This window comes from Saccopteryx bilineata, chromosome 1 (genome assembly GCF_036850765.1).
Source record: "Saccopteryx bilineata isolate mSacBil1 chromosome 1, mSacBil1_pri_phased_curated, whole genome shotgun sequence".
Lineage (NCBI taxonomy): Eukaryota > Metazoa > Chordata > Mammalia > Chiroptera > Emballonuridae > Saccopteryx > Saccopteryx bilineata.
This window is the reverse complement of record NC_089490.1, coordinates 100,377,259-100,390,145: the sequence shown is the minus strand read 5'-3', so window position 1 is coordinate 100,390,145 and position 12,887 is coordinate 100,377,259. Positions and strand designations below refer to the sequence as shown.

The 12,887-nt window shown below is 42.6% G+C and overlaps 1 pseudogene; it reads right to left on the bottom strand.

The window, feature by feature from the left end:
- Positions 1-645: 645 nt before the first annotated feature.
- On the bottom strand, positions 646-1,169 carry LOC136319272 (ferritin light chain pseudogene; annotated as a pseudogene).
- Between the last annotated feature and the right edge of the window lie 11,718 nt (positions 1,170-12,887).

Here is a 12,887-nt window from a genome sequence, read left to right as displayed (position 1 = left end):
CTACTCCAAACCCCTCTGGCAACCACCAATCTGCTCTCTGCATCTATGAGCTTTTTTTTTTTAATTCCTCATATGAGATATAAAATCATACAACATCTTTGTTTGTATGACTTATCACTTAGCATAATGCCTTCAAGTTCCATTTATATTATTGCAAATAGCAAAATTTACTTCTTTTTTATGGCTGAATAACATTCCACATTTTCCTTAGCTATTCATTCATTGAAGGACCCTTAAGTTGTTTTGGTAAGCATCTCTTAATGAGGTGATTCATTAGAAGTTATTCAAGCAGCTGATAGGGTTAGCTTTATTTCTCACTTCTGTGAATTCCTCCCTGATACTCCAGCTGTGGCTGTCAGTAGTCTGGCTTTCAACAGCCGTAGTTGGTAATGCTTAAGTTGTCCTTAAACTTAGCATTTATTATCTATCTATCTATCTATCTATCTATCTATCTATCTATCTATCTATCTATCTATCTATCATTTAGCTGCACAACACTTTATTGTTTCCATTTGGTCCAATGCATGGGAGAGGGCTTCAGGGTAGTTAGAGGAAGCCTAGTGGTTTCAGGGAGAGGCTCACACAAAAGCCAGGCACCAGGGAATGCAGTGGGACCCCTCGAAGGCCTCTGGGATCCAAAGGCTCCTATTTGTGCTTGACGGTGAACCTCTGGAATAGATACTTGCCCAGCCTAGCCTGGGGGCTGCTAGCCTGTGGAGGTGAGTCAGGTGCGGCCCATCTCCTTGATGAGTCTCACCTCCTCATCCGGCAAGCTGTTCTCCAGGAAGTCACAGAGGCGAGGGTCTGTGCTGGTAGTACCCAGGGCACGCAGATCCCAAATGGCCTGCTCAGGTTCTTCTCTACGGCCATGGTGGCTTCCATGGTGTCTTGAGATTCACCACACTTGTCTTGTGGAGTCTTCAGCATGTTCTGGAAGAGAATGTGACCTCCACACTGGTTTTGCATCTTTAAGAAACACTCAGCGCCCTTACGTTTTTCCTCGGCCAACTCTGGGAAGAAGTGGCCCGCGCCTTCCAGAGCCACATTGTCACAGTCAAAATAGAAGTGAAATAGAGGTAGGTGTAGGAGGCCTGCAGATGCAGTTTGATCAGGTGGTTGAGAGCAACCTCCACCTCAGTTGAATAATTCTGACAAATTTGGGAGCTCATGGTTTTTTGGCAATAAGAAATTAAGCTTAAAAAAATGGTGTCTGTTGGCTGGTCTTGGAGGCCAAGGATGGCTGAGATGGTTCTTAAGGTGGTGGCTGAAGAAGAGGCTAGAGGGTGGTCAGAGGCTGGAAGAAAGGGTGTCCCAGGGTCCATTCTGGTCTAAACACTATTGAAGCACGAGAGATGGATCGGGGGACTGTGAAAGGCACTGCCTAAACTTAGTTTTCTATACTTTAAAAGTTTACATGAATGACTTTCTTTTGCTTCCTTGTAGCCAATTCAGTGTAGGCACTTAATGCCTGCTTGTTAGTTTATTACCCAGGGGCTATGTTGACATGGAATGAGTATTAGGGCAGGCTGGGCTTAGATGTAGTCATATCTTCAGTATAAGTTGATCCTAATTTTAGGGTGAGGTTTTTCAATGATGAACAGTTGACTTAACAAAAATGTGATCTGGAAATAATCACTCACCAACTCAGTAAGGGAAATGGTTGATAAAAGCTTGACTAGGAAAATCTTATGATTAAAAAAGAAAAAGTAAACTCAAGGGGATTAAATTAATCACACTTCTGAGTTCATTGCTATTTCATGTAAGGCTCCTCTTATTTGTCTGTATTTATTCTTTTCCATCTCATACCCATTCTGTTCCCTATATAGTAGACAGTTCTGATGCATTTGATATGTATCTTTTTTTGTATGTGTTTTAAAAAATGTAATAATAACACTTGTATACAACTTTCTACAAGCCAGGCTCTATTCTAAGCTCTTTATAGATAATCATTAATTCTCATAACAACCTTATGAGTTAAACACCTTTATTACCCCTACTTAATAGATGAAAGAACTGAGACACAGAGAGATTAAGTAAATTGCCTAAAGTCACACAGCTACTAAGTAATGAGGTTGGGATTTGAACCCAGGCTGTTGAACTCCTGAATCACACGCCTATTACCAACCACACCACCAAAATGTGTACTATGCTTTGTGTATATGCATTTTTTAATTTATGTAAATGATACTGCTATAAATGTCCTTTTGTTTCTTACTTCTTTCTCACTTTGTTTCTTATTTCTATCAGTCAGCACTCTGCCTTTAAGTACCCATGTTGCTTTGTCCACTTATGATCCCTTTTTCCAATGGCTGTGCTGAGGGCAACCATCTGTCACATATCTCCTCTCTACTCTCCCAGTGCTGAGACTCCAGTTTCCTGCCTCTACAAACAATGCCGCCTTGAACATCCTCCCTCAGGACACGCGGGGTGATTTTCCTTTCTGTGCTAAATTTGTGCCTCCTGTGAAACAGGAAGCTGGGAGAAACCTCTTCTGAAAAGGTTCTTTGTGTCATTGCAGTCATGTCTCAGGCACTGTTCCTGATATAGGACCATCTCAAGGTGGCACATGAATATTCATGTATGTGAAATCAGAATCCCTTCATCTATGAAATAACCGCTTTGTAAATGTTTATTCATGCCACTCACATGCTAGTAAATATAAGAAGAGTGACACAAGGATGGCCAAGACCTCCTTGGTCCCCACAGAGTGAAAATTAAGGATATGGACTTGGATTTGGAATGACACAGGTGCAGAGATCACCTCCATTAGCTGTGCCTGTGCGAGCTTGTGGGCAAGTTTCTTAAATCCTCCAAGGCAATTTTCTCATGTTTAAAATGGGGGTAATTGTAGGGATTAACTTCTTTCTGTTTAAAATGGAAATAATTGTTGTTTGTTGTGAGGATTATTTTATGTCTGTGGGGGAACTAGCACAGAGCACGGCCTGAAATAAGTGCTCATACCTACGGGAAAATCCCTGCCCTTGAGAAGCTCCTAGCTCCTAGCCGAGTGGAAGAGACAGATGGGGACCCAGAGATTCACAATGTACTATACAAGGACCTCGATGGCAACATGTACAGAGTGTGATGGGAGCACAGAGGAGAAAACTGGGAAGGGTATATTAATTGTTACTGTTAATTCCATGCTTACCTTGTTCTAGACACTGTCTATACTTACCGTATTTCCCCTTGTATAAGACGCACCTTAATTTTGGGGCCTGAAATTTGAACAAAAGTTTTACATAAAGTTATTGAACTCAGCCTGACCTGTGGTGTTGCAGTGGATAAAGCATCAATCTGGAACACTGAGGTCGCCAGTTAGAAACCCTGGGCTTGCTTGGTCAAGGTACATACAGGACGCAACTACTATGCTTTCCCTCTCTCTGCCTCTATCATCTCTAAAAATCAATAAAAAAAAAAAAGCCTGACCAGGCAGTGGCGCAGTGGATAGAGCATCGGACTGGGATGCGGAGGACCCAAGTTCGAGACCCCGAGGTCACCAGCTTGAGCACGGGCTCATCTGGTTTGAGCAAAGCTCACCAGCTTGGACCCAACCAAGGTCACTGGCTTGAGCAAGGGGTCACTCGGTCTGCTGTAGCCCCATTGTCAAGGCACATATGAGAAAGCAATCAATGAACAACTAAGGTGTCGCAACCAGAAAGTAATGATTGATGCTTCTCATCTCTCTCCGTTCCTGTCTGTCTGTCCCTATCTATCCCTCTCTGACTCTCTCTCTGTCTCTGTAAAAAAAAGAAGTTATTGAACTCAAGTTTTTTTCATCATAAAATTCATACAACTACTCATCACTGTCAAAACTCCCATCCATTAGCTTGTCCTCATCTGTGTCTGATGATGAATCACTGTCTTCAACAATGAGCACAAAAACAAGTACAAAAAAGCAGGAAATGCAAGTTAAAAAATCTACAACCACTGTATAAGACAGTGGTTAGACCCCAGTTTTTAGACCCCAAATTTTTCGGAAAATTGCATCTTATACATGGAGAAATATGGTAGTTTATTTTATGCTGGCCTTTTAAGGCGGATATTATTATTTCTACTTATGTAAAAGAAGTAGAAACCAAAGCTTAATGACAACGTGCCATTCAAAGTCACTCAGCCACTATGGTGCAGAAAAGATCTGAATCCCTGTCTGGCTCACTCTAAACCCTGTGTTTATTTCAACTACACTGAAGAGGAGCAGGCATTCGATTTGGATCATTAAAGATGAGCAGGCATTTTCTGCGTGGGTGGGGAATGCAAACATTTTTTTTGACACCTTGACTTTAGAATCTTTCCAAAGAACCATATTTTTAATTTATTCATGGCCAGCACACACATTTACCTTGAATTTATCCTGGCTGGATGCTAGAAATGCAAAGACTAAGAGATGATGAGGTCTCTGTCCTCCAGGGATTTACAATCCCATCAGACAGACCGGCTGCATACACATCCACCATCCATAACCAGATGATACAGGGTTGCATAAGCTACATTCCCAGAGAGTCATGCGGGTATTTAGTGAGTCCAGAATAGGGAGAGATCACAGAGGGCTCCGAGTCAGAGATGGCACTGGGGAGTGGGTGGGACTGCAGTTGTGCATCCGAACAAAGAGGACAATGGGTTGTGTACTAAGGTTAGGTCCAGCACTGTCATATCTAATGCCAGAGTTGCATTTGAAAGAGGGACATATAGACATAAATTCATGGCAAGTCATATTTTAGTCTTATCACTCCCTTAAATAGACAACAAAATATCGGCGGTTTTATTGATTCTGTGGGGTACGTGCTAAGCACAGTCCCTTTTCCCTGCAGATGAGCACACAAATTGCTCCTACTTTGGATTACAGAGCCTCCTCCAGCCCTCAAATTCCTATAATTGGCTTGTGTTTGGGATGGTATTGATCAAAAATAACATTGTTTAAATCACTAGAGTCAAACTGGCGAGAAAAGATGCTTGTGACCTTGAGAATATGGGGCAGCTGAAGGTTGTTGAAGCACAAGGAGGTGGTCCTTTGCCTCTGTGGACAGCTATTTGGTGTCTCTAAGCTTTATCTCAATTTGCTGGGGACAAACCCAAGTGAGCTCAAGGGTGGAAGAATGATCTACATTTCTGATGCCCAAGCTAAGTCAATATGAGTATGTCAAGTACCAAGACTCTAGGTTGAGTTGCTGGTGTTCACTCTGAGGAGGAGGACTAGTCATCAGTGGAGAAAACGTCATTCAAAAGGAGATACAACCTGTGTTATTCCCATGTGCCATACAGTAGGATGAGGGACTCACTAGGGCAGTGGGAAGATTGCATAATGCCAAATTCTTATAGATTTAATTTACTTAAGATGTGATATTAGTGTAAAAGTGGAAAGGCAGGAATTCATGTGGGTACATTTGGGTTTGTTGGGATAAAAGGAGTTGGGGGAAATAGAGGTAAATTTGGAAAGAGACCAGATGGTAGAAGACTACAGTTATGATATCGAATTTGGGCTCAATCCTCTAGGGTGACATTTGTCTGACCAAGGTATTGCCATTGTGAGAGAAAGATTTCAAGAACACTAAACATATAATCTATCTATCTATCTATCTATCTATCTATCTATCTATCATCTATCTATTTATCTATCGTCTCTTCTCTCTTAATCCTGGGGTCCACATATACGGACTGTACAGAGCTCACACACAGACACAGAGCAAACCTCTGGACTCACATAAAAACAACCACCAAGACCCTGGGAAGCTCAGCTTTTGTGTGGAAGCCACTGCTACTGTGGATCACTCCCCCTTCTGCAGGAACACGCTCCTACAGAGAGGCACCTGCACTCGAGCCCGACATCTTTATTTCTTTTTGCCTTTGATTAAGCCTCACAATAAAACGGCACACCAAGGGGCACGACATTACTGTGTCATTAAAGTAAACATTTCACAAGGAGCATTGCCCGAACTGAGATGCTTCTGATGTTTTTATTTTCACTGAGTCTTTGAGGCCAGCCGAGGGAAACATTTACTGTGGCCAGAGCTTGAGGAGGCCAACTATATCCAACAGGTGAGCTGGTCAGGTTACCCTGAGTCCTGACCTGATTTCCTTAAGAAAAGGGAAAGAGGTTAAAGTGCTTGATGTATCACAGTACACAGGGCTCACAGGATGAAACACACACACACACACACACACACACACACACTTGACAGACTGTTAATATAATTACAAAGAAAGTGAAAAGTGCAGGAATACAGCTCAATTTCTTTTTTTCTTCACAATATATCTGATTTTTAAAATAATTTCCATGATTTTCCTCTCAAGAGCGCGCACATACACACATATGCATATACATTTCTACTTCAGTGTTTTTTAAAAAGCAAACCTGGTGCAAATAACAGTCTATTCTAAAGGAAGCCTTTGAATGAATATATTTAGTGAATCTGGAGATTTCCAAACCGAGTGCTTTTGCTAAAAATGGCCACTGCTCACAGATGAGACACCACCCTCCTGTTAATGTTATTAGCAAGCAGAACAGCAGCATCTACAAGGCTCGGGGCAGAGAAGTGACACTTGGGGAACCACACGGGGCCAAATAAATGTGAGGTGATTGACTATTTTCATCACTACCTCCACAGTAGGCCAGAGCCCATTTTTAAGGGGCTGCCTGGTGTCAGCGGGAGGGAGGCACTCAGACAATCCCAAGGCGGTTTCTATTGTCCTCAAAGACACATCATCTTCAGGACCAAAGCCTGGGGTCACACCGTTTGTCCTGAACAAACTCCTGATAAATTTTTCTTTTTAAAAAAGTCCCCTTTTTTAATTAGCTGTAATAAAAGCTTTTCCTTCTAAATATATGTCCTTATATATCAACAGGCGAAGATAAAAAATTCCTTGTCATTTGCCAAGAATAGTGTCTTTTTTTGTGACTTGTTATCTATTGAACTGGATGCTATGACGTCTCTTTGAGGATTCTGATAGCAGATAGACTATTCCGTCTCTTGTGACAAACACATTTGAAGGCATAATTATGGGGTGTCAGCTGGGGTGACTGGCACATTCTCTCAGATGGACCAGATAGTCAGTGGGTTTGTGTACACGGGAAACTTCCTGTCCTTTATATATATTCAATGGAAATGAGACTGACATAAAGTGATAAGCTGTTCTTATCGTAGATTCTAGAAACTTCTGTCCTTGTGATCTAGTCTGGATTTACAAACAACTCTCTTTTATGGTTCAAAATTATGCAGTTCATTCTAAAATCAAATTAGGATGAACTGCCCTAGCCGGATGGCTCAGCGATAGAGCGTCGGCCTAGCGTGCGGAGGACCCGGGTTCCATTCCCGGCCAGGGCACACAGGAGAAGCGCCCATTTGCTTCTCCACCCCTCCGCCGCGCTTTCCCTCTCTGTCTCTCTCTTCCCCTCCCGCAGCCAAGGCTCCATTGGAGCAAGGATGGCCCGGGCGCTGGGGATGGCTCTGTGGCCTCTGCCCCAGGCGCTAGAGTGGCTCTGGTCGCAACATGGCGACGCCCAGGATGGGCAGAGCAACGCCCCCTGGTGGGCAGAGCGTCGCCCCTGGTGGGCGTGCCGGGTGGATCCCGGTCGGGCGCATGCGGGAGTCTGTCTGTCTCTCCCTGTTTCCAGCTTCAGAAAAATGAAAAAAAAAAAAAAATTAGGATGAACTGCATAATATTTGAATTCTTGAAAAGCTTTTAAATTGTAGATTTTCGATCAAGAAGCAAAACTAGGCTCTGACCGGTTGGCTCCGTGGTAGAGCATCAGCCTGGTGTGCAGGAGTCCTGGGTTTGATTCCCGGCCAGGGCACTCAGGAGAAGCGCCCATCTGCTTCTCCACCCCTCCCCCTCTCCTTCCTCTTTGTCTCTCTTCCCCTCCAGCAGACAAGGCTCCATTGGAGCAAAGTTGGCCTGGGTGCTGAGGATGGCTCTATGGCCTCTGCCTCAAGCGCTAGAATGGCTCTGGTTGCAACAGAGCGACACCCCAGATGGGCAGAGCATTGCCCCCTGGTGGGCATGCCGGGTGGATCCTGGTTGGGCGCATGCAGGAATCTGTCTGACTACCTCCCCATTTCCAACTTCAGAAAAATACAAAAAAAAAAAAAAAAAAAAAAAAAAAAGCAAAACTAAGTAGTTGAAAGAAAATGATTCTGGTTAAAAAAATACTTGATTTAAAAATTATTATTCCAATGGGGGAACAGGGAGCTCTTGTTTAAAGGGTGCAGAGTTTCAGTTTTGCAAGATTGAAGGAGGTCTAGAAATGGACGGTGGTAATAATGGCACAATAATGTGAGTGTACTCAATGCCATTGGACTGTGTGCCTAAGAGTGATTCAGATGGCAAATTACATGGTCTGTGTATTTTACAACAATTTAAAAAAAATAAAAAAATTACACCTAGGTAAGTGCTGGTGATAGAATAAGTGAAGATTTTTTTTTGGGGTGGGGTATGTACTATATTAAAAATCTTGCTCTTTAAATGGCCTGTTTCTTTTATTTTGCGGTAACAGCTCAATGAGACTCTCTAAAATTGACTTATTAATGCTGCTCTGTGGATAGCACTGCAGTTAAGTTTGTGCAATTGCTAATGTGATCTTTTGTTTTAACCTGATGCCAACTATGGTACTCTAACCAAATCTTTAGAGATTTAATTATGCAGGAAGATATTCTTAACCCCGCTCCTTTTAAGTCAGCTTGGTTGCTACACATTTATCTTTTGAAACAAAACCTTTGGCTTCTTTTAGCTTTCTTTTCCTATTTTACTCAGTTATATGTCACAAAACTCCCCTTCTTCATAAAACACTTTAACAGATACCCTTTACATGTTGACTTTCCAAAGGTAACTATTTTTTTGTCAGTTAAGATGCTGTTGGGAATAGGGGGCATAACAGTGGATGTGGAGCCAGGAGACCTAGGTTTGTGAATTCCTGCCTTGTTTCTTGAGTTCTCAATTTCCTTCTCTGAATGGAGGCAAGAACTACTTTTCCTGTAGGGTTGTTGAGAAGTTCAAGTCACAATAATAAGAGCTATTGTTTATCGAGTGCTTACTATGTGTTAAGCACTGTCCTAAGTTATTTATATTTATCACCCAAATTAGTTAATGTAACTATTACTATGTCCATCTTACAGAAGAGGAATTTAAGCACAGAGAGGTATGGAAACTATCCCTAGTCACAGAGCTGGTCAGTCGTAGAGCTTGAGTCTGAACCCAGGTGGTCTGATTGCTGAGGCTGTTCTTAGTCACAATACCTCCTTTCCTCTGTACAGATGGGAAAATGCAATGCAAACTACTTGAAAGCTTTATACAAAGTGGGGTAAGTGAGCAGAGCTGATTTTTGCTAGATTTACTCTCCATGTAGAATGTTACAAATGTCGGTTCTGTGTTCACGAGGTCTTTTCAGGAAAACTCCTGTCGATCCGGGGCCCCAGTTTACCAAGGATATTAACAATCTGGAATATCTTCACACCAATTATTGCTCTTGCAATACAAATAATTATCTCTGTAATTATGTATTTAATATTTTTGCTTCTATACTGCAAACTCCATGAGACCAGGGACAATGCATAGCCGTAACCTTGTCAATAACTAGTACGATACCGAGAACATATAGGAGTTTAATAAAAATGAAAGAAAACATTTGTTGAGAGCTTATCACATGCCTGGTGCCCAGGAGTTTATACACATCGACTCATTCAATGCTCATAACAACCCCCTGAGGGGGGTACTATGATAACCATCTCCATTGTACAGGTGAAGAAACTGAGGCTCAGGGCACTTCAGTAACGTGTCCAGGGTCGTGCCGCAGTAAATGGTGGGGTCTGGATTGTAGCCAGGCTGCCTGGCTCCAGTGCCTGCACCTTGTTTCAGTTCCTGATAATGTTAAAGTAGCTGAAACCCGAATCCTTTCTAATCTGGAATTGGAAGTGGGAATAAAACACGGCTGTAAAACCTCTAGGACTATGTGATCTTGACTTCCTGGGCAGGTGGGTGCCGAGTTCCGGACAACAGGCATGAGGAGACTTCAGGCTGGGAAGCTGGTGACCCTTCCTAGGATGTGGTGAAACATTTAGCCAACTACTGCCTGTGACAACCTTGGAGGTGAGGCCGAGTGTCTCCTCAGTCTGTCCCTCTAGGAGAAGTGGTTGAAAAGGTCAGAATATCAGTGTGTGCTACTTCTTGACAATTTTAGCAAACTTCTATGAGAAAGGAATCTAGCCAGTTTGCAAGCAAAGATGAAAGTAATTGAGCCGTGCCAAGGAAGGCTCTGCCTTCTCCGCCTGTGGCCTAGGTTGACTGAGGGTCTGATCACAGGAAGCCCTTCAGGACTGAAACAGCCAATTGCTTCTGCACTTCAAATGCAGGACATAAGATGCAGTCCAAGCTTTTTTCTCTTCTTGCTTTGGAGAGGTCCTATGTGGAATGGGCCAGCTACATCGGTGCTGGGCTTGGAAAATTATAATTATAGCTACTGCGTGCCAGCCACTGGCTGAAGTGCTTTACAAACCCACTTTATCTCATTTGTAGGTCACGATGACTTCTCAAGTTAAGTATTCCTATATTCACATTATAGATGATGAGGCTCAGAGAGAGAGTAACTAACCCACCCGGAGTCATGTTGTTGTAAATGGTGGACCTAGGATTTGAGCCCACACTGGACTGATTTCAAAATTTAGCCTTTGTCCCTCTGCTGGAATTGAGGCATCCTTCCCGGAGTAAGTGTGGTGAGACAATACAACTGTGCAGAGCAATGTCTTGGCGGCCGTGGCCTGAGAGGCTGTCCCCTCCAGCATCCCTTTTATAAGGGCTCTGTGGAGGGCACTGAGATGTGTCCAATGTAGAGCTGGGTCCCGTGTAGAGCTGGTTCCAATGTAAAGCTGCCCCCACAGTGACTGCCAGAGGTGCCGAGGTCCCCCGCTGTGCTCAGGCCGAGGAGACACACGCACATTGCACATTGCAGTTCTTAGCACGTGCCAAGCCCTCACGCTGAGCACAGCCAGGCTCTGCTGCTGGGGTTTGCCAGGAGGGCTGAGTATTTCTTCCTCAGGAAAAAAAAAATCATTTTTATTGACATTGAGGAGAGAAACATTCCATTTTTATTCATAATTAAGGAGTTTATTTTCCATTTCAAGGAACATAGCTGGAGAAAGATGAGACTAGAAGGGCGCTGGCCAGGTTGTGACAAGGGAAATACAAGAAGGGAAATCAGCCTTATTTGCACGCTCTCAGGTCCTAATGGGAACCGTGAATGATCATCCTGGGGAAGAACGCACACCTGTCTGCAGCTAACATCTGTTATTCATTAAGCTCTATATCAGGCTCTGTTCTTAGCTGTTTTCATGGATTATCTCAGTCGTTCTGCGCAAACTGGTCCTATCCCTATCTCTTTGACCGTTGCAGAAGCTGAGGCACAGAGGGGTTAGGTATGTGCCCAAAGTAACCCAGCCGGGAAGTGGTAAGGGCAGAATATGTATCCACCCCCTGTGGCTCCAGGACTTTGGCTTTTAGCCATTATGCTATAAACCCTTTATGTAGTTTATCATTGTGACAGAATTCCCCAGCCCTCAATCATCAGGAAGTAATAATTGTGCATTTGTTATTATCAGATCTATTTACACAATCATCTGTTTAACCTCACAACACCACTAGCAGATAGCTAGTGCTATACTCTCCCATTTCAGAGATGAGAAAACTGAGGTTCCAAGAAGTTAAGGGTTTTGTGTGAACGCTCTCGTTGGGATTCAGATCACATATTTTGGGCCTCCAGTCTGCTTTTAAAGCATAGCACCTACCCTTGCGCTTCCACACAGAGATCTGTGCCTGAAAAATATTTTAGAATATTAGTGATAACTGAAATAATGCAAGTTTTAAATAAATACATAGACTCATAGAGAAAGAACTCTGAATTTTAGTTTGCCGAAAAAATTTGCTGCCTCAGAATGTTTACATTTATAACTTTGCTTCTCTAGAAACAATAAAATAACCTTTTGACATGGGTAATTAATGGAACCATAAAACATTTCCATAAACGGCATCTGCAGAAATAAGGTGAAACGAAGAGCTGTCTTTGGAGCCAACCCCATTTGAAACTCATTTTAAAACATTTAACCAAAGGGAGATAAGGGAGAAATGCATGGCTGCTGGTTGCAGGATCATTTAACTAACAGCAGTGTGCTTCCAAATTAAACTTCCCATTTAGAAATGCTGCATGTGTGTATGTGCGTGTGCACATGCACATGCACATATGTATGTCTGAGCAACTCTTTGGTATATGAGCAAGTTGCATTAATTATCTGGAAATAGGTTCTTTAGCTCTTTTAAAGAAGGCAGCCCATCTTCCCTGAACCTGTGAGCATGGTCTATTAGGGACTTCTGTGCTGTAAAGAATACCTTGGGCATATATAGCTCTCAGTCTCTCTGAGCCTTGGTTTCTTACTTTGTAGAATGGATTTCTTCAAACTTGTGAGGGAGATAGTTGAGTAAACAGAACAAGTATGACAGAGTACTTTTAGATGTGTGGCAGAACCATACCAGAATGGCTAAAGTAAAACAGACAACAGTAAGTGTTAGTAAGGCGATGGAGCAAAGGAAACTCTCAAACACTGCTGGTAAGGCATGTAAATTGGTATAGTCACTTTAGGAAGATGTTTAGCACTGTCTACGGAAGACAAAAGAACACATACCTTATGAGCCAGTACTCCTATAACAACAGAAGTGTGCACATGTGATGTGCTCAAACAAAAGACTGGCACAAGAATGTTCATAGTAGCACATAGCTTCCAAAGACAAAAATAATCTATGATTAATTGGGAAAATATAACAAGGTATATTAACTTACTGGAATACTGTACAACAATGAGGAAAAATGAACTCCAACAACATGCATAAATCTCACAAAAATAATATTGAAC